Raw genomic sequence first — 21724 nt, 5'->3', positions numbered from 1 at the left:
GTTCACATTCCTGCCACTACCGGCGTTACCGTAAGTATCGGTACGTACTCTTCAGAATGAACCCCGTACTTGCTAGGCAGCTTTTCTGCCTCTTAGGTGATACACCTCTGCGGAAGTGTAGGAAGATTGAATTCTCTAGGCTCATCGGCTAGCCACATGACGGCATACAGCGAGCCATGACACATTTTGAACTGAACACCCAGTATAAAGATTTATTAATTGCTGGATACACACTTATAACACATATAATCACGGATTAACCTTGTAATTTCTTTATTGCATTACTTAACATTACAAAATTGCCTGGTTAACTAGTTTCGAAGTGACAGTCTTCATTGTCCGAAGCCTAGAGTAGATCCCGCGCTATCTTCAGGTTTTCTATATATTATTTTAATGTACCGAAGTACATATGATTTTCCATCCAGATATTCTGCGTCATCATACGATGTAAGAGTAATGGAACGGAGAAAAATTCTCTCCGGCGCCGGGATTTGAACCCGGGTTTTCAGCTCTACGAGCTGATGCTTTATCCACTAAGCCACACCGGATACCACCCCGGCGTCGGACAGAATCGTCTCAGATTAAGCTCCAACTCTTGGGTTCCCTCTAGTGGCTGCCCTCTGCACTACGTCATAGATGTCTATGAACGTAGGACCGAAGTCCACACATGTGCTGAGGTGCACTCGTTATGAGTGACTAGTTGGCCGGGATCCGACGGAATAAGCGCCGTCTTAAATCACGAAGTGATTTACGCATAGCATATATATTATTTTAATGTACCGAAGTACATATGATTTTCCATACAGATATTCTGCGTCATCATACGATGTAAGAGTAATGGAACGGTGTGGCTTAGTGGATAAAGCATCAGCACGTAGAGCTGAAAATCCGGGTTCAAATCCCGGCGCCGGAGAGAATTTTTCTCCGTTCCATTACTCTTACATCGTATTCAGGTTTTCTGTTGTGGTGGGGTGTGTTCATGATTGTGTCGGAAAGGATGTGTATTTTGAAATTGAATTGAGTATTCAGAATGTGCTGTGAGTGTATTTTTGTATGTTTGTAAATGTCATATTGTTCTAGTCAAGTTTCTAATTTTTGGCCGGATATGTAGTATTTTCATGTCAGTGTCTATGTTGCTGTAATTGTGACTGGTGTTTGTGATGTGTTCTGCGTAGATTGAATTGTTGTGTAGTTTGTTATGGCTGTAATATGTTCCTTGTAATATGTTGTAAATTATCTTCCACGCAGAGAAGAGATACAAATAAATACAATTTAACAGGTGTATATAAACTATAATGCAATAGTTGCAACGACTTCTACATTGGACACACTGGAAAATATTTAAATCACGTTACAAGGAACATATCACACCATATAATATGTAATTATAATATTTTAGTATATTGCTTCTTTCTCATTGTTTTCATTACTGATGAATAGGATAACTATCAGCAAGATAGATGAAACCGAAGGACTCAAAGAGAAACTATTAGCAAGATACACTTGATCCATAATATTACGACAACTTCTACGGTGTACGTCTGGTATGGAACTGAATTATAAGAGCTTGTAGCACACTCTGCAGGCATAAGAATGTCACCCCTTACTTCATTGTTACCAGGCTGTGAAGACGTCCCCACATACCACCGTCTGCCGCTCTGCAGTTTATGACCCTGCTCAATAATTCCCTCCTCCCTGCCCAAGCACAACGAGGACCATGTCAAATATTATCTTCAGAAACTCAAGTTCCGTCATTTCATCTGCTTTCAAGAACTGCACCCATATCCACTCCAGCGAACAGATAATACACACTGCTCTTGCGACTACCTGGCTATGTGGTCAGCATGACACAAGTTACCGTAAAATAGGAAAACATAATACAAAAGATTAATATAAAATCTTACTGGAGAAAAGTCTTACTATCTCTCTCCTGGAAACTACAATTTCACGTAATCAGTTATTTGTTATTTTCAGCAAATATAAAATAATAATAATCGATTGTGTAAGGAGATCCATTCCATACTGAATCCAGCTTTCTCAGTAGCAGATCCGGAGAGGTTAGTTTCTTCTACAACCGATTTCGAAGAAAGTGAGCAGTTCCAAGTATAGCAATGTCTTTTATTTGTCACATGTTTCCCTGTTCTGATAGTTTTAATAGATACTGTGCCAGCCTTCGCGGTATATGAGCAGAAGTGTAAGATTACGTGTTTAATTAATACAATACCAATCCTACATCTCACATTCTGCTCACCTTAGTTGTGAGGTTCTTATATCTTAGCTGTTCTTCAGCTTCTTTAGACACCAAGTTCCGGTTGTGTGGTAAATCAGCATCAACAGCAGGCATGCCTTTGCATCTAAACTACGGATTTCATCATCCGACTTATTTATTATCTCTTACTGTACGATCAGTATCAAATTGGTGGTATAATATTATATGATTCATAGAAACATTTGGCTGTAGTACATAGTCATACCATTTTATACTATGTTATTATTATTATTATTATTATTATTATTATTATTATTATTATTATTATTATTATTATTATTATTATTACACTGGTCAACAGTCATTTTGCGTCAGACATAAAACTAATACATTCTTATTAATTTCGACCTCCTGAATTAAAAAATAACAAACAAAATATTCCATCAGTTCGGGTTTCCGAGATGCACAATATAATTCAATTTCTATAAATTGTATTTTTAAAAAATCACCTATTTCGTGTGTAACTATTTTGTTTTACAAATGTGACGACCCATTATGTGAAAATAAGATTAGTATAAGTAGGCCACCATGTTAGAAGCACTTGTAGGAACGGAAATTATTTTATTGCTCTTTTACGAGTTTATTTGGTGGGGGTAAAACAGGTTTGCAATATGATTTCGCTTGAGTTTACTTGATTTTACTTGAAATATGTAATTATTTCACTGTGAGCTTTAGCGACATTACTGTAGTTTATATTTTGCAATAGACCATTCTGTCAGAACCACTTCTAGAAGCGGAAATTGTTTTATTGTCCTTTCCGGTTCCATTTGGAGGGGGAGAAACAGGTTCGTCGTATGAAATCGCTTCAGTTTACGAGGAGATTTCCGTGATGTTAGTATTCTGTGTAAGATGTTTATTTCTTTAAAGTGCGCTTTAATGATAATTAATAGTTTTTGTTATATCGGATAAGTGCAAAATATCTCGTGTGTTAACAAAACTGACAGTTTCTGCTATATTTGTGGTGAGTTTGTTTCAGTTAAACAAAACTGAAAATTAACCCCATTAAATCAAAAAGCATACGAATTATATTTCAACTGTTTGATAAAGAATGGGCCCCTAATACTTGTTGTAAAACTTATACCTCAAATTTACAATACTGGTTAAAGGAGAAAAATCGAGCCATGAGATTTACCGTACCAATGATTTGGAGGGAACCAACAAATCATAATAATGACGGTTACTTTTGTTTGACTCCACCAGTACAGAGTATGACATCTAAAAGCAAACCTACAATATCCTATCCGAACATTCCATCAGCCATCCGACCACTCCCTCACAGTTCCGAATTGTCTGTGCCAAAACTTCCAACTAATTTTGTACTTGATTCTTAATCACCCGAAGAAGAAACTGTCCCTTCTGAAGCCTTCGAATACGAAAGCACTTCCTCAACAGTGCATCATTTAATGACACAAGGAGAACTAAACGATTTAATTTGAAGTCTGGATCTTGGTAAATCTAAAGCAGAACTATTAGCCTGCAGACTAAAGGGATAAAATTATTTGGCAGTAGGCCTAGATGTCAGAGTGGCAGCATTTCGTATTCGGCGTTCGAAAATGGACAACGTTCTCTATTGCAATGATTTTTCCCCCGAGAATTGTGGCAATTTAAATGATGAGCATGGTGAGCGCCTTCATCAAGAAATTTCAACTATGGAAAAAATATACCAAGCCAGTGGAGTACCAATACGCTAGCAGACTATTAATTGGACTTTAGCTCGTGATGTACCTGATGCCCAGGTATAAAAGAAGATGCAGAAAAAGAAAGCTGTAATCTTCTGAACAGTGAGTATTTAACCTTAGTGTCATTATATAAAGCAGTATTTTGAACAGATACTGTATAAATTCGAAAATTTCTAAAAAAAAAAACCGTAACCAACAACTGTTTTTATTGTCATATTCGTATTCAGGAGATTTAAATTATATACAAAACATGTATCACATGCCCAAAGCAAAAAAAAAAAAAAGTTCAAATTTGTTTCATCATCTTTATCATTATTACTATTATTATTGTGTTAGGTATTATTTTCTTTTTTCATCTACGAGTAACATCGGTTTCCTAATATTTATTTGCATACCGGTAAGTAGAACGGCCGTATAATTTGAATTGTTCATCATTTCTACATGATTTTTTAATTTTGTATTAACTTATTATTTTCTTGTTCATGATGACTATTTTGCCCACATACCAGTTCACCAATGAACTGTAAGAATTCCTTCAATCAGTGCAATATTGTCAATTTTATATTGTAACTTTGTCTTGTTGATGATTCGCAATTGTTTTCTCTTTTATATGCAATGGAAATTATAGTGTGTCCATACAAAAAAATGAGGAACACCATAACCTACGAGTAATTAATTGTCAATAAATTTAGAAAATAACCAATCAATACCATTTTACTCAGCATCAAGTACACCCAATAAATTTACTTTTATGGAATGCCACAACAATATTGTATACTTAATTAAATAGCCATAATTTCAATTTCATTGTGTTTGTAATAAAAATTAATATTTTTATTATTACATTGTTTCTGCCATCCATGCGTGGTTATAATCGTTAACACTATATGTCTCTAGTAGTTTTTTTAAATAAATATTTTCAAAATTTTTTTACGAATACAGTAGGACGTGACAGCGAAATGAATGTGATACGATGTAAATAAATAAAATATCTTATCGAAATAATAATATGAGTTATTATTTGTATTTTATTATTTATTTATTATTATATTCAAGATTTTCATTTCCTTCGGGTATATTCTATCACTCTTCGCGCTTTTGAATATACAGAGTGTATAAGTGCCGTCCTTATCGTCGGGGACGGTCTACAGGATCAAAAAATTTCCATACAACATAGGGTCAAAACTTGACAGTTTTCCCAGAAAAAAATATTTCTTCTCTTATTTTATTCGCGTTATACTGCTTATATCGTTAGTAAAATTACGAAAACAATTACATCAGTAGGTATATCTAGCAAAGAGTTAATATCAGTTTAAATACATATTTGTGTGTTCTATTACGTTTTCGTGAAATTAAATAAAATTACATGCTTAAATTTGTTAATATTCTGGCGTGAGAGACGTGGCAACGTGTGCAGCAGGCAGTACTCTGCACGGACGTACGTACATGTCAGCTGAGTTCAAGCTCCCTGTCCATAGGTCTACTGCCGTGCGGATGTCAGTTCAGTACAGGGTATTCGATAAACAACTTAGAATGCCATTCACAGTTTAGGAATATCATATGTTATTAATTTATGGAGAAAGTCGTCGTAATTCAAGTGAGGCAAGAAGATGTAACGTCAATGTTTTCCGCAATGAATCGGCGAACTTTCGTAGCGGTTTCATAACAATTATTAGAAACTAGGAGTCTCTTACCTCGTTTCGAAAATCACACAAACAGAAATTTCTTTAAAAATGGTATACTGCTTTATGGAAGCGGGAAATATTAAAATGTTGCATTTAAAAAAAAAGTTCGTGTGATTTTGTTCAGTAAACCATTATTGTGTACTTTTTAGACGTACGATAAAAATGGACCAATATTGTTAAATAAAATGGAAATTTACCATGAAGTTCTATTAATGAGATTGAAAGTTTGTATTTGCTGTTCGTTTTATGTAAACAACAGTCCGCCCCTGCATTAGAACAGAGCATCTGTTTTGTACCGGTATGTCCATGGGTGGGCAACTCGTGCTCTTAAAGTGTCAACACAATCTCAGTGCAGGTAGAACGGACTCTGTAGGCTACTAGCTGTACTGTCTGTGTGCGGTTCTTTCAAACACAAGTTCGATCGCGTCTGCAGTAAGTGGCGGCTCGTTTTAAGTGAAAAACAATATAATTCCCAGATCATTTCCCTTTAGTTACGAGTAAAAAGATATTTTTTTTTTATTAAGAAGAGAGGTAAAGCCTGTATTCTATTACACTTTCTTACTATGACATTTTATGTTACAAATAAACAGTGAAGGTTTTAGTAAAGAAATACTGTCTGCATCTGCTTTAGAACAGCTAAAGTTAAAATGAGATATCAATCAGGTGAGACTGATATCAAATATCATTAGCACGTTATGCGTGCGAGTTACAGAATTGCAAGACATATAATCGACTAGCTAAGAGCATAAGTAATGTCAATAATTTATGAACATAAATTTTATGGATAAATTTGAAATGTGGCAGTAGAACATAGACAACTTACCTTTCTTTGACTATAAACTATCTTGAAGAGTGATAAGAAAATCTTCTTATCAAACATAAGACCCTACTTCAAGACCTACAGCAGAATTCACTGCTAAGTTTGGAGAAACAGTGACAATTGACAAGGAATCGAAATTTTTCTGAAATCTTTTTGGCTTACGCCGATAGAAAATCCTGAAAATTTATAGCTTGAATTAATAAATCTACAGAACAGCACGTCACTCAGATTCCAGCAAAATCAGGAATCGAACTGTTCGTAATGTTGTCTAAGTCAGAATTTCCAAATATACTCTTTGCTTCCATATTTTGCTTGAGGCAGAGTTCAATACAAGAAAGAAGTGTAAAAGCTCTCAAAGTAAAGAAAGAGCTCAGAAGTAAGCTTATTTCATCTGCAATGACATGTAAAAAAATACTTCCTTAAATTTGTTATTGTTTGCGAATACAGACTATTACATTTCTGAGAACAGAGGAATACTCTGTAATGTATAAAGACTTGTAAATTCTAGCGTTCTATGTTTCAAATAAGACATATAATAAGAAATATTAACAAATAGTGTAATAATAAATAAGTGTTGCAGCTATATTTGTTGTATCTTGAAAAAGTTGTATTTAGTTTGTGTTTCCAGTACTAAACTAATTTACAAAGCTAGAAAATAATATAATTTTGTTATGTGTTCAGGTATAGTCTGTCTGAAATTACTATAATTACTGTACCATGCGTCATTCTGAAATTCAAATCATGAAATAGATATCACGATCACTTGCATGAGCCGCCAGAGCGCACCGTGGCTTTTGCAGCGAAACTACAAACAACTTGTAACTGCTGCGGCTGGCTCCGTCTGCCTTTCTCTCTTTCAAGGTTTTTAGCACTTTCGGAGCACGAGTTGCCCATCCATGGGTATGTCTGTATCCGCTTGAGCTGTACCGTGTACTTGTAAACTCCCTCCTCCCCATCCAGCAACGTTGCCAAAAACCTAATACTGTAAACTTTAATAATTAGTTAAATATTCCAATTAGAAAAAAATTGTAAGGACATTTTTTCTTCCTTATGGCAAGAACATTCATCAGTTAAAATAATGGCACATATACCCCTTACACCCTGTAGAGACAAAATGAAAACTTCTTATGTTACCTATGATAATGTTTACCTTATTAAACATCTTGTTACATCTTAGTGGAAATTGTGTGCCGACTCAAAACATTCATAAATTGTAAGACTGACTTCATAACTATGTAGTTTGCTTGGAGATAGATGCAAAGTAAGACGCAACAAGTACCGTCAATATTAAGGAACATAAATACTCATTTCAATCGACTGGAATGTAACAGAGACCGTTGGTTTTATAGATAAAAGCACTGCTTCTGTACTGAGTAATACATACGATTGTATTATTATTATTATTATTATTATTATTATTATTATTATAACTGTCGATTTAATTGATTAATCGAAGCGATTAATTGATTAATTTTGAAATCGGATTAATCGATAAAATTTGTTTTAATTGATTAACCGAACCGAATAAAATTAACGTGTGGTGAAGTAAGCATAACTAGACCTATCTTGTGAAGTCTGTGTAGCACGTAATCTGTATATCTTTCAGTGCGGTAAACTCTTAGGCTATGATCGACAGGTCATTAGTGCACACCTGATATTCTTGTCTCCTTGCTATAAAAAGGCAAAATCAATAATACTGTAAGTACAATAATTATTATACAGAAATTTAAATTCTTCCTTAATAGCTTTTTTCTTTGAAAACGCAGTTTAGACAACAACTTCAGGCTATTTTCACAAACTATTAAAACGACGTAGCGTAGGCTATATTGTATTTTACTTGCGAACATGTTGTCTTTTGTAATAATAACCACCCTAAAGTAGCTAGAATTTTGCAATTGGAAGAGGGTTAATAATCTGAGTAATTGTACATTTTCTTGCAATTGAATACTTTTGCTTCGTCCACGTGCACCTGACTTTGTCCATTAGTTGTTTATGAAACTGTCAATGCTCTGACTTCGGTAACTTCAGATTGTCAGTTCGTTTATTTCTCAGAGATTGTGCGTAGACCTACTTGTTGGTTACTCAAAGGTGAGTGTGTGCATTCAGCGTTGTATATTTGTGAACTTCAGTTGCAAATATGGATCATGAATCTTCTTTGCATGGAAAACTTTGTGAAAGTTTCGGATTTAAATTAAACGATTGTGGAAATGTGACGGACGAAAAAGCAACGTTTTGCAATAAATGCGGAAAATCATTCAATTATAGTGGAAGTACAAGTATTTTTCATATCATCTTGAACATATTGATCCTTTCCAAAATGGACCTACATCTACTAACGTTGCTACTTCCAGTTCATCTTCACAATCAACGTTGGAGCACCTAATAGTCAAGCCTATTCCCTGCGTTAAAGAAACTGAAATAACTAATAAACTTATGAAATATTGACGTGCTTAGCTGTATCAAAGAGATGTGACAGTGAAAACTGGAAACTTTTTCTTTTCATTTTTTGTATACATCATCAGTGGCAATTGCTTCTTAATAATAATTTGAGATATAGGGGGAAAATAGCCATCAATGGACCACCTAACGATTTCATATTTTATCTAAAAAAAAAAAAGGCAATGCCTTAAAATCCCGTTAATAGCCTTGAACAATTACATTACTAATAAGGAGTGATAAAATGAAGTTTCAGGGTTACATCCTATTTATATCTGTTTAAAGATTAGTTCATTTAAAATTCGGCTATTGGTTCAAAGAAGGCGACAGGGTTCTATGAATGGACCACCATGTTCCCATGAACGGTCCAAAAGAAACATTTTTAAAACATCTCAAAATAATATCAACAAAGGACACTAATGCAATGACATGCAATCATGTGATTAGTCTGTAAATGTTTCGGATTATGATAACGCTAAATATAAAAACGCTGTTGATGAGTTATTAGCAACTAAGTTTCACTCCATCACTAAGATGGGTTGAAGTCATTCCAATACAAATTGTAATCCTATTTCGCCTTTACTATAATTTTATGGGTAAGAAACTGTAATTATTTTAATGCCATATACCGCAGATATTTTACTTCAGTAATCGTGGGTTTCTTAACACCTTGCATATCTGTTTATTCACTTCAAAGTACCGTTGTTTGTCCGTCTTTGTTCGCTTGTGTCATATGAGAGTGCAAGTAATGATAGACTATTCAGAAAAGGTGATGGTTGAACATTTTAATTGCTGATGAATGATGATATACTCAGGGTACAAGTAGCCCTATAGGAATTCACGACGTTTTGATGGTTGATTCCCATCTTCAGGTGAAGAAAGTAAGAATGTAGTGTAAGAAAGCATTCTTCTCGTTGTGGTCGTTATCGTTGTTTTCCAAGTTTATTCCTACACATTCACAAATATTACAATGGCTCTGATCAACCGCTATACAGCAGTGATGGTCAGTAGATCTCATTAAAAAACTAGCCAACTCGGATTCAATTCCAATACAAGTCGTCTAGTTAATGTTTCCCAGTCTTTTCCCTGAATGTAATTATTAATCAACTTGTTAGAAATTGTTCATCGGGTCTTACAGAACTGTGTCTACTGAAGCACTGTGCGTGATAACAGAAGTGATCCCAATAAACATCCAAATAGAGGAGATAGCAGAGTATTACCAAGTTGTCAAAAGAAACAGAAACCAAGATGACCACGAGAACAGGAATCATATTGACCACGATATGGAGCAACAACATTGGCAGCATCCACTGACTCCGTAACAATCAGAGAAGGAATAGCAGAGAACGAACATAATATAATTTAAATCTTCACAGATGGGAGCAAGGGTGAACTCGGTGCTGGAGCTGGAATAGTTTATTCAAAGAAGGCAACCTGGAGGAAGTGCTAAAATACAGGCTGAATGGCAATTGTTCAAACAATCAGACTGAACAACTAGCTACATTAAAAGCTATTTAACATGTACAAACCATTAAAAGTCAACAGCAAACAATTTCAATATTTACAGACAGCAGGAAAACATTAGACTCCCTTAAAAACCAAACAAATCATACACATCTCATAGAAGAAATCAGAAGAGAGTAAAGGAAGCGGAGGGGAAGAACTGGAAAATAGAATTCAACTGGATTAAGGCCCACGCGGGACACGTGGGGAATGAATTAGAAGATCAACTTGCGAAGGTGGCAGCACAGTCCGAAGATATTCAAGAGAGCTACAGCAAGACACCAAAAAGTGCAGTGAAAGGTGAAATACACAATCTCAGTTTAGTGAAGTGGCAAAACGAATGGGACAACACAGCAAAAGGACAAATCACAAAATCTTTCTTCCCAAATATAAACGATCGGTTAAAACTAAAACTTCACAACCATAATAACAGGACACGGAAATATAAAATCTTATCTACATAAATATAAAATTATTGATAGCCCATTATGTCCATGCAACAATGACGAAAAAACGATAGATAATTTGTTATACGTAAATTACTTGAGAGAGAAAGAGACATTCTGAAAGTGGCAGTTTTCAAGACTAGAAACTGGCCAGTAAATAAAAACAAACTATTGTACAAATATCTTAAGAATTTGACCATATTTACTAATAATATACAATTTGATAAATTACAATGAATAATAAGTACAAAATTTCATCCACTTATATAGCCTACAAAATAACTCTCAGAATAACATAAAGTAATTATTTGTACATAGTGTAAAATAAACCAATGCTTGTAGTACTACTCCACGGTAATGAAGCATGCAGACTGTGAATAAAAAAAAGATCTGTCGTTACTCTGTTTTTGTTCATTCTCAAGACGCGTCAAATTAATTACATTTCAACGTTAGATTAAATTAATAATTGATTACAATTTTTAGTGGATTATTTTACGATGCTGTATCAACATCTCAGGTTATTTAGCGTCTGAATGAAATGAAGGTGATAATACCGATGAAATGAGTCCGGTTACCCAGCATTGCTCATATTCGGTTGAGGAAAAAACCCGGAGAAAACCTCAACCAGGTAACTTGCCCCGACAGAGATTCGAACCTAGGTCACTTGGTTTCGTGGTTAGACACGCTAACCGTTACTCCACAGGTATGGACGCTACATTTTTAATTCTCCTAAAATTTCCTTCTTTCTCTTCTGGTCTAAAAGTATGTAGCCTGCTATTATTTTGAACATCTCACTCCAAAAATATCAATCTATTTTTGTCTTCTTATTCCAAAGACTAAACTTCATTTCCAAAGAACTGACAAGAAGGGCTGATATAATGCATACCATTATTACATAATGTTTTCGGAATTCTTATGTGTAATTTTATGAATATGATTTCATTTCGCTAGTTATGATATATTACATACCACATACTTCAAAATTTGATACTTGTTCCAAATATTCGTTGGTCACTGCAGTTTTACATCGTATTAGATCCAATTCAAAAATTGCATTTTTTAAACATATTTTTCGATGATATCTCGAATCCCAAATCTAATACATACAACTGTTTTGAATGTTTGAGAAACATCTCAAGTCCAAATTATCTTTAAATTTATCACGAAGTGCACAGTCTTTTTCTAGGCTGTTCTCTGAGTTAGCATGTAAAATCTGATCTTCCAACAGGATCTTCTTTTCATATTTGCTCTTTGTGCTAAGTGTTACCTGTTTTGTAAATATGATTCCACTTCAAAAATTTAAATTCCATAGAGATTAAATAACATTGGTCATAAGGAAGTTTCTTTACAAAATTTATTATTATTATTATTATTATTATTATTATTATTATTATTATTATTATTATTATTATTATTATTACTTACAAATGGCTTTTAAGGAAACCGCAGGTTCATTGCCACCCTCACATAACCCCGCCATTGGTCCCTATCCTGTGTAAGATTAATCCAGTCTCTATCATCATATCCCACCTCACTCAAATCCATTTTAATATTATCCTCTCATCTACGTCTCGGCCTCCCCAAAGGTCTTTTTCCCTCCGTCCTCCCATCCGACACTCTATATGCATTTCTGGATTCACTCGTTCGTGCTACATGCTCTGCCCAAGTCAAACGTCTGGATTTAATGTTCCTAGTTATGTCAGGTGAAGAAAACAACGCGTGCAGTTCTACGTTGTATAACTTTCTCCATTCCCCTGTAACTTAATCCCTCTTAGCCCCAAATATTTTCCTAAGAACCTTATTCTCAAAGACTCGTATTATGAGGTTATTATTATTATTATTATTATTATTATTATTATTATTATTATTATTATCATCAACATCATCATCATCATTAGACCGATAATATGTAATTCGAACACATTTGGTTTACACCAGTGCTTCGCGTGTTACTCGTCGAGCTGAAGACAAGGCTGCTGGCCGACGCAAGCCGCCAAGCGCTGCATTGCAACAGCGAGAATTCATGAAGCTGTCCACACATTAGCGCACCAAAATGTTCATTATTATTTTCTTGGAAATAAGGTGTAGCAAACCACGACAATAGAAGAAGCCTACTTCCAGGACTGTAGGAGTGTACTAGAAGTTAGAACAAAATTATAATAATATGGAAACAAAAGGTAGCATTTTCCTTGATTTTACTTAAAATCGATATTTACAATAATACTTGAGGTTTACTCTTTCACGATTATAGCAAGGAAATAAGTAATGCAAAGAACTCAAAGTAGGTTAACACATATTGCAGTCATTGGGGATTTGGTATGTTTGTTCTCAATTTTGCGAGAATTATGAACCAGTCAGGAGTGCCCGTTAAACACATTCTCGGAATATGCAGATATCAAACTAAAATATAGATTACACTAGAACTTGTTATACACGGTGAACACAAAAGACTTAAAGCATTTTCTTTAATTACTACAAATGTTTTATTTTAATTAGACTCGCAGCACCATTATTTTTTTGATCCTATAGAATTATCTGTTACGCTTACCATTGGTTATTGATGGAGAAAAATTCGCTCCAGCGCCGAGGATCAAACCCGGGACCCCCAGAGCCGAACAGTGCATATATACTGTGGAATCCCGGCCACCAAGTCACTCCAATGAGTGCGCTCTTTGTGCGGTGACAGTTAATACAATATATATGTCAATATATATGTCGAACATGGAGTAAAGCCACTAAGGGAAAATACCAAAGGAGAAGAATTCGATCCGTGCTGTGGATTGAGCCTCGGCGTAGCTCAGTAGAGTGTCCAGTGCGTAGAACTGGGGTTCCCGGGTTCGATCCCCGGCGTCGGAGCGAATTTTTCTCCATTAATAACCAATGATAACCATCAATGCTGTTAACGACCCTGGTAATACGCAGCCTCAATGAGCAAAACTGTAAGGATGGAACAAACACGGTTTCCTTTATGTAGTCACATAAAAAGAACTCGCAGGACGTTAGATCTGGTGAACGGGGAGGCCACCTTAAAATATTCAAATCGTTCTCTCCTGCACATCATATCCAGCGCCGTGGTAGATGCAGTTTAAGCTACCAGCGGTGAAAATGCGGCGGTGCGACATTCTGTTGAAACATGAAGTCATTCTTATCGTCATTTAGCAATGGCATCATCCATTCTCTACGTATATCTAGATCACATGACCCTGTTGGTTTAATAAAAAAAAATGTTGTGTATACATTTTCGCATGACAATGCGCAGAACACATTATTCTTCGGTGAATCACGCTCATGCTCAACATAATAATTATGCACGTGAATTCTCATATCCTTAAATGCTCACGTTATGACGATTCACTTTTCCACTCGTATGAAAGGTTACCTCAACGCTGAATATCAGTTTGTCAGCAAAGCCATCAACTTGTAGTCCACATTCTTCAACAACAAAAATATCGATAGCCACCTATAATAAAATTTTGGGCATTGCTCTGTAATTCCAATCAAATTCCATGGCCGTACTTTTGATATGATTAATATATGATGATTCCGAAGTCGTCTAAATCATTTGCGCGCTACATATGTATAATAGGCTATTTAATAAAGTACAAAATAAAGACAGTCTAACAAAGGGTTAAGTAAACCGTCAGTACCTATTAATAGGATAGATCATCAGACATCTATAAGAGAAATTTTTAAATTTAAATACATAGTTCAAGATATGCAAAAATTCTTAACGGTATGACACATTGGCATAATGAACTGTGATAAGACAGCTCAAAGCCGTATATACTTAAGGATAACGAGACTAGCTAAACAAAAGAAATATTAGCCTAACATTTCGATTTCATCCAACAAGATTGACAGTCCTAAATCCTCTGATGATGATGAAAACTTAGCTGAAAGCAACAGAATCTAGCAGTCAAGAGATCACGGTAATACCACAGTCTAGTATATACAGTCACGAAGTTTGACTTCTGAGGGTGCTAGGAACAATAGACTTTGCCGGTACTATTTCGCATTGTCTGTAATGAGGCGATAGTAGCGATCCTAGTGGTTAGTAACTAACTATGGATGCATATTTACTACGTATTGAGCTTCGTGACTGTATATACTAGACTGTGGTAATACACAAATAGAAAAATATGCATGAACCAAAGTTTTATTTACTTTCTCAACATGTATTTCAAAATGTTCGCGAAAGTAGTAGGCCTATATATTTTGAACATAGCGTCTGTCTATGTGTCTGTCTGTTTGCGTGCAGACATTTCTTCTCAAGTACTATACGCGTATTAACGTCATTCATAGGCTTATGCAGTATCTACGAGTGAAATTATCAAGGAATTATGCATGTGAAATACAATAAAGTTATTTTTTTATTATTTAACGACGCTGTATCAACTACTGGGATATTTAACGTCTATGGGAGTGATGATAGCGAAATGGTACTTTGGCGAGATGAGGTCGAGGATTCGCTATAGATTACCTGACATTCGCCTTACGATTGGGGAAAACCTCGGAAAAAACCCAATCAGGTAACCAATCCAAGCGAGAATCGAACCCGCGCCTAAGTGCAACTCCGAATCGGGAGGCAAGCGCCTCAGCCGACTGAGCTACGCCGGTGGCAATAAAGTTTATTAAAAATGAATGGGATCTAACGTCAATTTAGGAACATAACATGGAATTTAATAGAAATCCGTTTTTATTTTGTATATTGCATAGTTATATTAGTTGTAGTTTACCTTTTATACAGTGTCCTAAAAGCGGATACAGGCGTAAGATGAAGAAATAAATCAAATTTTGTATACATTACATCCCCAGTTTCTTATTCTCCAGAATAATTAATTATTACATAACAAATTAATTACACTTTTGTTGCGAATTATCTTAAGATCTAAAGTCCTCGGGTCATAGTAGGTAAGACAGTGAAGGGTAGTGAAGATTGTCTCGTTGTTAGAGGATTATCATCCTTTGTTGAGAACCAGTTGCAAGTGAGTAAGCCACTGAAGCAACGTCTACTACATTTCAACATAATATATCACTTTGAAATGGCTTGTTTTAGTAAATATAAAAGTAATATTACACCAATAGTTTTTGAGATGAAAAGAAGACGGAAATATAATCAGTAATATATTATCCTACATTATCTATGACTCTCTGCCAACACTGGGGCAGTTTTTCGATTCCACGTCTCAAGAAAACTGCTGGTTTGGAGTTAAAGGGGCCGTCAAGCCAAGATTGTAAAGCATCTTCGTCAACAAACAATTTCCTTTGAAGATTGTTGGATAGAGAAGGGAAAAGATGGAAATATAAGAGTGCAAGATCGAGTGGGGAATGTGGAATCACCTCCCAACCAAGCTCCTGGATATCTGATTTCGTCATGTTAGCGGAGTGCGGGCGTTCATTTTCGTGTTGCAGCAGCACTTGAGGTAATCTTCCCTGTCGTATCTCTTCAACTGCGGCCGCAAAGCATTTCACTTGTTGGCAATAAATGTCAACTGTTATGGCTACATTCCTAGGAAGTAATTCGTAGTACACGATGCCTTCTTTATCCCGCCAGACGTATAACATCATCTTCTTTGGATGGATACTAACTTTTGTACGGGATGTTGTTTGTTGAAATGACAAAACCATTTTCTTCCAGTGATATTTCGAGGGCATTCTCTCCATATGTAGCACAAATGTTTCGAGCCGCCTCCGCTGCCCTTGCTCCTCTATTAAACTCAAACAAAAGAATATGTCGGAAGTTTTCGTTTTTTTCCACTTGACAATCCATCTTCTTCAGCCACATTTATCTACCGCAAATTTTCTTCAAATTCGCAAAAAAGAAAGGCGTATATACACGCACAACACTCCAAATCACAAATCACAAATGATAAATGACAAACGATAAACAATCTCCTGACAATACCGTGTTGTGATGACAAACAAAGACGATACGAACGTATGCATCTATCTAATACTTCTGTAATGAGAAATGAGTTTTTCCTTTCAAAGATACACTGTGTTAGAGTCAATCAACGCAATAGCAAAAATTAAATGTAATCAGTTCTCTTTAAAGGGAAAATGACAAAAGTTTAAAAGTGTTTTTAAAATCACATTTAATCTTCTTCAGCACATGGGAGAGCACAAAAGCTCACTACAGGTACATACCTGTGCTAGATTGATATTTCATTTCTGACAGAAACGCTCTCAATACAAAACAAAAATAAATAAAATCTATACTAATAATAAAACTGTAACCAAAATTTTTCTGGTAATTTTCGCTTTTTCAAAAATAATTGGCGTTAACATGTATAATTAACTATCCTGAGACCAGAAATCGCATTTTTGACATTTTTGTCTGTCTGTCTGGATGTTTGTTACCTTTTCACGCGATAATGGCTGAACCGATATCTATGGTAGATAAATTAAGTTGGGTTCCACTTAGAATTTAAGCTATATAGCATTTAAAATACTTCATTAAAAGAAGGGTTATAAGTGGGGCCTGAAGTTTATAAATCGAAATATCTTGTTTATTATTGATTTTTATAAAAATATTATATAACAAAAGTTGTTATGAAAATGTTTCCGACAATTTTTATTCCATACAAAATTTCGATAGAACCAATATTTAACGAGATATATCAGTTTGAAAAATAACAATGTGTTTTATATCAGTGTCGCCTTAATCAGACTAATACAATGAAGTGAAAACAAATGACTCTGCGTTTATTTAAGGTGGCCTTTGCACAACAAGCGGAACATATTCAATTAACACTATTTTTATATGGATATCATTGTATTCTATTATAAACATATAAATGTTTATCAATATTAATATGTAAAGAGAGAGTGTTGTGTGTTTGTATGAAGTATATCTCAGAAGATACTTGACCGATTTGTATAATTTTTTCACCATACCACGATTAATATGGTGTCTTAAGTGAATATTTCATACAAAATTAATAAAAATTCTGATATTTAATTAATATCGTTATACTTATTTCATTTCACCAAAAATTGCATGACTCTCTTGCATGTAATATTATGGTATTTATTGTTGTTTGCTATTATAAAATTATGGACAGGATTAATGTTTTCAACAGACTAATATCTTAAAATTTTTCTAATCAGTTCTAGAATTAATTAAACAGGATATTCTCAATTGTGTTATTTCGAACTCTCTTATTTATGGTAAGTGGCATAATATACAGGCTAATAATAATTATACAAAAGATAATTTATAGTAATTCAATGTAATGTAATGAACTGATTTTTATTAGTTAATTCATTTTATGTAATTGAAGGGTTCAGAGCTATAGTGGGCCAAACTCCATTTATTAACAATGGAGAAAGCAAGGGTTAAAGTTAAGTGAATGTCATAGTTTAATGAAGACTGACATATCACTTAGTTTTAATGTGCAAACTTTATATTACTTGCTAATTCACTTAATTTTAGCTCTTGTTTTCTACGTTTTTAATTTACGGCCCACTATGGCTCTGAACCCTTCAACTAAGATCACTGTTACAATTTTAGGATATTTTTAACAATTTAAGAAAGTTTATCTTATCGTGGTTGGTTTGGAAAGTGGTTTAGGAGCATATTGAAGTGTTACCAAAAATTAAAATGTAGTAACAATAAAATAATTAGTATTCTATATGGACGAAGTAAAGTATAAGTATGCATTACCGCGGCTCACTCAACAATGTAATTAAGTAATGAAAATGTGTACTTTACGGAATATTTAATATGCGCCGCTTGTATATTTGTAAAATTATTCCGCCTCTCACTTTCTTTTGATCATGAAATAAAGCAACGAAATCAGACATTAGTCTCGTATGTAGTGTGAGAAGATATCAAAGGTTCATTTCTTTTTTGTCCATGAAACATATCCGTATATTTAACAGTGTTTTCGTAAAAGACGAATATTTTTGTTGGACCTAAAACAAAATACATATAGAGTAAAAATTAGTATTTTACCGTGGAGTTCACGAGGGGTTTTCATTTCCATTGTCTAAGTTATACGAGTCATTTTACAAAGTACAAGGAGCACGAAATGGATTCCCTATGATTATCATTTGCCCATATTTGTTCCCTGTGTTTCTTAAAATAATATTTATGTGCAATATTAATTTTCATTTGTTTTATTTACGTAAACAAATGTTCACAATGAGACCAACGCAAAAAATAATCTTGTACACAATCCATGCTTTATTGACATTGGTTTGGGGTGTTTATTAAAGAATGCATTCAAGACTAATTTATAACCTCTTAAATGAATTATCCTTGCACCAAAAACGGATGTTCTCTGAACCAAATGATAGTACTTATTTCAGTTATTTTGATACAATAGCAATTAATAAAACGTTAAAGGAATTGTTCTTGCACCAAATGCATGCTCCCTGGACCAAAATGATCACATTTTAATTATTTAAATATAATTTCAAATAAGAAACATGTTAAAAGTTTTTCTTCATACCAAAAACGGATTCTCGATGGACAAAATGATTGCATTTTAATTATTTAGGCGTATTTTTAGGCCTAATTATTACTTAATTATGTAATAACGCCATTGTATCATCTGGCATTGTATGAGCTGGTTGTGACTGAGTTATCTATTGTTAATTATTTTTATTTATAACATTAGGCCATAAATGATCAAGTAAATAAGAGTCGTGCTCAAAAAGGTTGAGGTGGGGGTTTGGGATGATGGCCCAAAAGCTACAAGTCGCGCTTTAGGTGTTGCTTTGCTAATTATCTAATGTAGAGTGTTATGCACTATACAGAACCCTTGCCTATTAAGTATATAAACTTCTCATTGATTACATCATGTCTCTGGTGTGGTTTGTCATAATTTTCAGGTTACTTTCAATTTTAAGTACGTTTTCTTCCTTATATGTTGCACGTTGTCCAATGTTGTAGATCACACTGCGCGACTGTGCCTGCTCTACAGAGAATCATGGCAGACAGCATCCAGGCTCCGCTGCATGCTCAGTGAGCGGTACTACGTACTGTATGAGGCTTTGAATTCGATTTGTGCTTCGTTCATTTTAGCGGATAAGTATAAGTCCGACATTAATAATTTCCGGTGGTACATCCCGAAAAGGTTCTATACGTTAACGTTAAGTATTGATTTTCACATACTTCAAAATGCCAATTAAACAAAATTCTCAGTTATCCCGAAACATTTCTGCCCCAAGACAAAACAAAATTCGGAGACTTAATAAGAGTGAGGAAATAACAATGCAAACATTTCAATGGCTCGACAAAGAGAAACTAGCATCTAACACTTTGAGCGACTTTGACGATACCAGAGTTCGAACTTGCCAGGGTCGTGAAAGAGAAAGCAGCGCTGAACGTTCTCATATGATTAACAAAAAACGACAGTGTATTACTAGAACTAGAGAGCTTAGTCAAGAGCCAATACGCAATAATAGTATATTAGCATTCCATTACGGTACAATATTTAATACTGATTATGCTCATTCGAATGGTATTCACATAGATAATAAGGATAAAATATACAATAAATGCAATGGAAACAATTGACTAATGAGCCAAACGGATTATGTTGCGCTGCTGGAAAAGTTTATCCTGAGATTCAAGAACTACCACAAGCAATAAAAAAACTTACTTATAATTAGGAGTACATCCGTTATCAACACACCTTTTAAATAATATAGTAAGATAGTACATCTTATTCCAAATGACATAGTTTTGGTACAAAATAAATACACGAAGGCAATTTTATATCAACATTTAAAGTACAAGAACAAACATCATTTAATTGGAAGCCCTCTTCCAGCTCTCAGTTCTTACAAATACATTTTGTCTCAGACGCTGGCCAATTGTCTGTTAGGTCTAATATAGGAAAAGCTTAAAAGCAGAATTGGTTGAACAACTCCAGGAAGTATTGTATGATAATAACAGTTACATTCATAGTTTTAAATGCAATTTTCAAAACGAGCAAACTATTTACAACTTTGAATAAGATAACTTTTCGCTAAGTAATAATAACGCTGTATTCAAAAATATAATAGATTTAAGTCAATGATATTTATTTGTAACAAGTGCAACGTAGAGCACGGGTATGGCTAGTAAATAAATAAGTTCGTTCAATAGATCATATTTTGATGAAGGGACTATTTTCATAATACCGGAATTGGTTAAATGAAATTATTTAACATTGGGCTTTGGTTAAACATAGATGGATATTACGATTTTTTTTATTATGATGTACCGAAGTACATATGATATTTCCGTGCAGATACATCTGCATCATCTTTCATCATGCGAATTTTTTGTTAAACTATTAAAAAATCCAAAGATATGATAAATAATATTACGAGGAATAATGCGAACGACAGATTGTTTAAATTTTTTATTCCGTATCCACCGGATATTTTCTGTTTTGTGAAACGAACTTTCTCTGTTCTTTAAAATTGACTGTCCCACAGGTTCTGAGTGACCAAAATTTCATTGTGCAGAGAATACTCTTAAATGAAGTATCTCAATCAATGCAATAACGAAGATAAAATATAACCAGTTCTTTAAAGAAAAAAAAATAAAAGAATGCAATGGACAAAAAACAGAAGTCCGATGTAGCGAAGATATATTCTATCAGTTAGTCTACACTTTGAACAATAAATTATTGCATAGCATTTCTTAAATGTTTTATTGTTAATTTATTGTGTTGTTTTTCTTCAGTTTAACCAAATTTCAATATAACGAAAATAATTTACTGTCCCCAGAATTGTGTATGAAGTATTACGCTCCCTCTTCGGACATTTTCTGCGTGTTAATTCATGAAACAAAATTTCACTGTCATGTATCTGCATGGAGCGATGATTTTGACTCCTTCAAAAATGAGATGTTATTACGTCTGGGCGACTTCGTTTCACTCTATGGG

At 34.4% G+C, this 21724-nt stretch overlaps 1 protein-coding gene and 1 non-coding gene across 2 annotated transcripts in view; both read right to left on the bottom strand.

Moving 5' to 3' along the window:
• Positions 1-21724, bottom strand: part of LOC138697045 (WAS/WASL-interacting protein family member 1-like) — a 248145-nt gene that overhangs the window by 211707 nt on the left and 14714 nt on the right. The window lies entirely within an intron of this gene.
• On the bottom strand, positions 477-548 carry TRNAY-GUA (transfer RNA tyrosine (anticodon GUA)). Its single transcript has one exon. It is a non-coding gene; the product is annotated as a tRNA-Tyr (tRNA).

Source organism: Periplaneta americana, chromosome 3, assembly GCF_040183065.1.
Source record: "Periplaneta americana isolate PAMFEO1 chromosome 3, P.americana_PAMFEO1_priV1, whole genome shotgun sequence".
Lineage (NCBI taxonomy): Eukaryota > Metazoa > Arthropoda > Insecta > Blattodea > Blattidae > Periplaneta > Periplaneta americana.
Note: the sequence above shows the minus strand (reverse complement) of the source record. Positions and strands in the feature narration are given on the sequence as shown.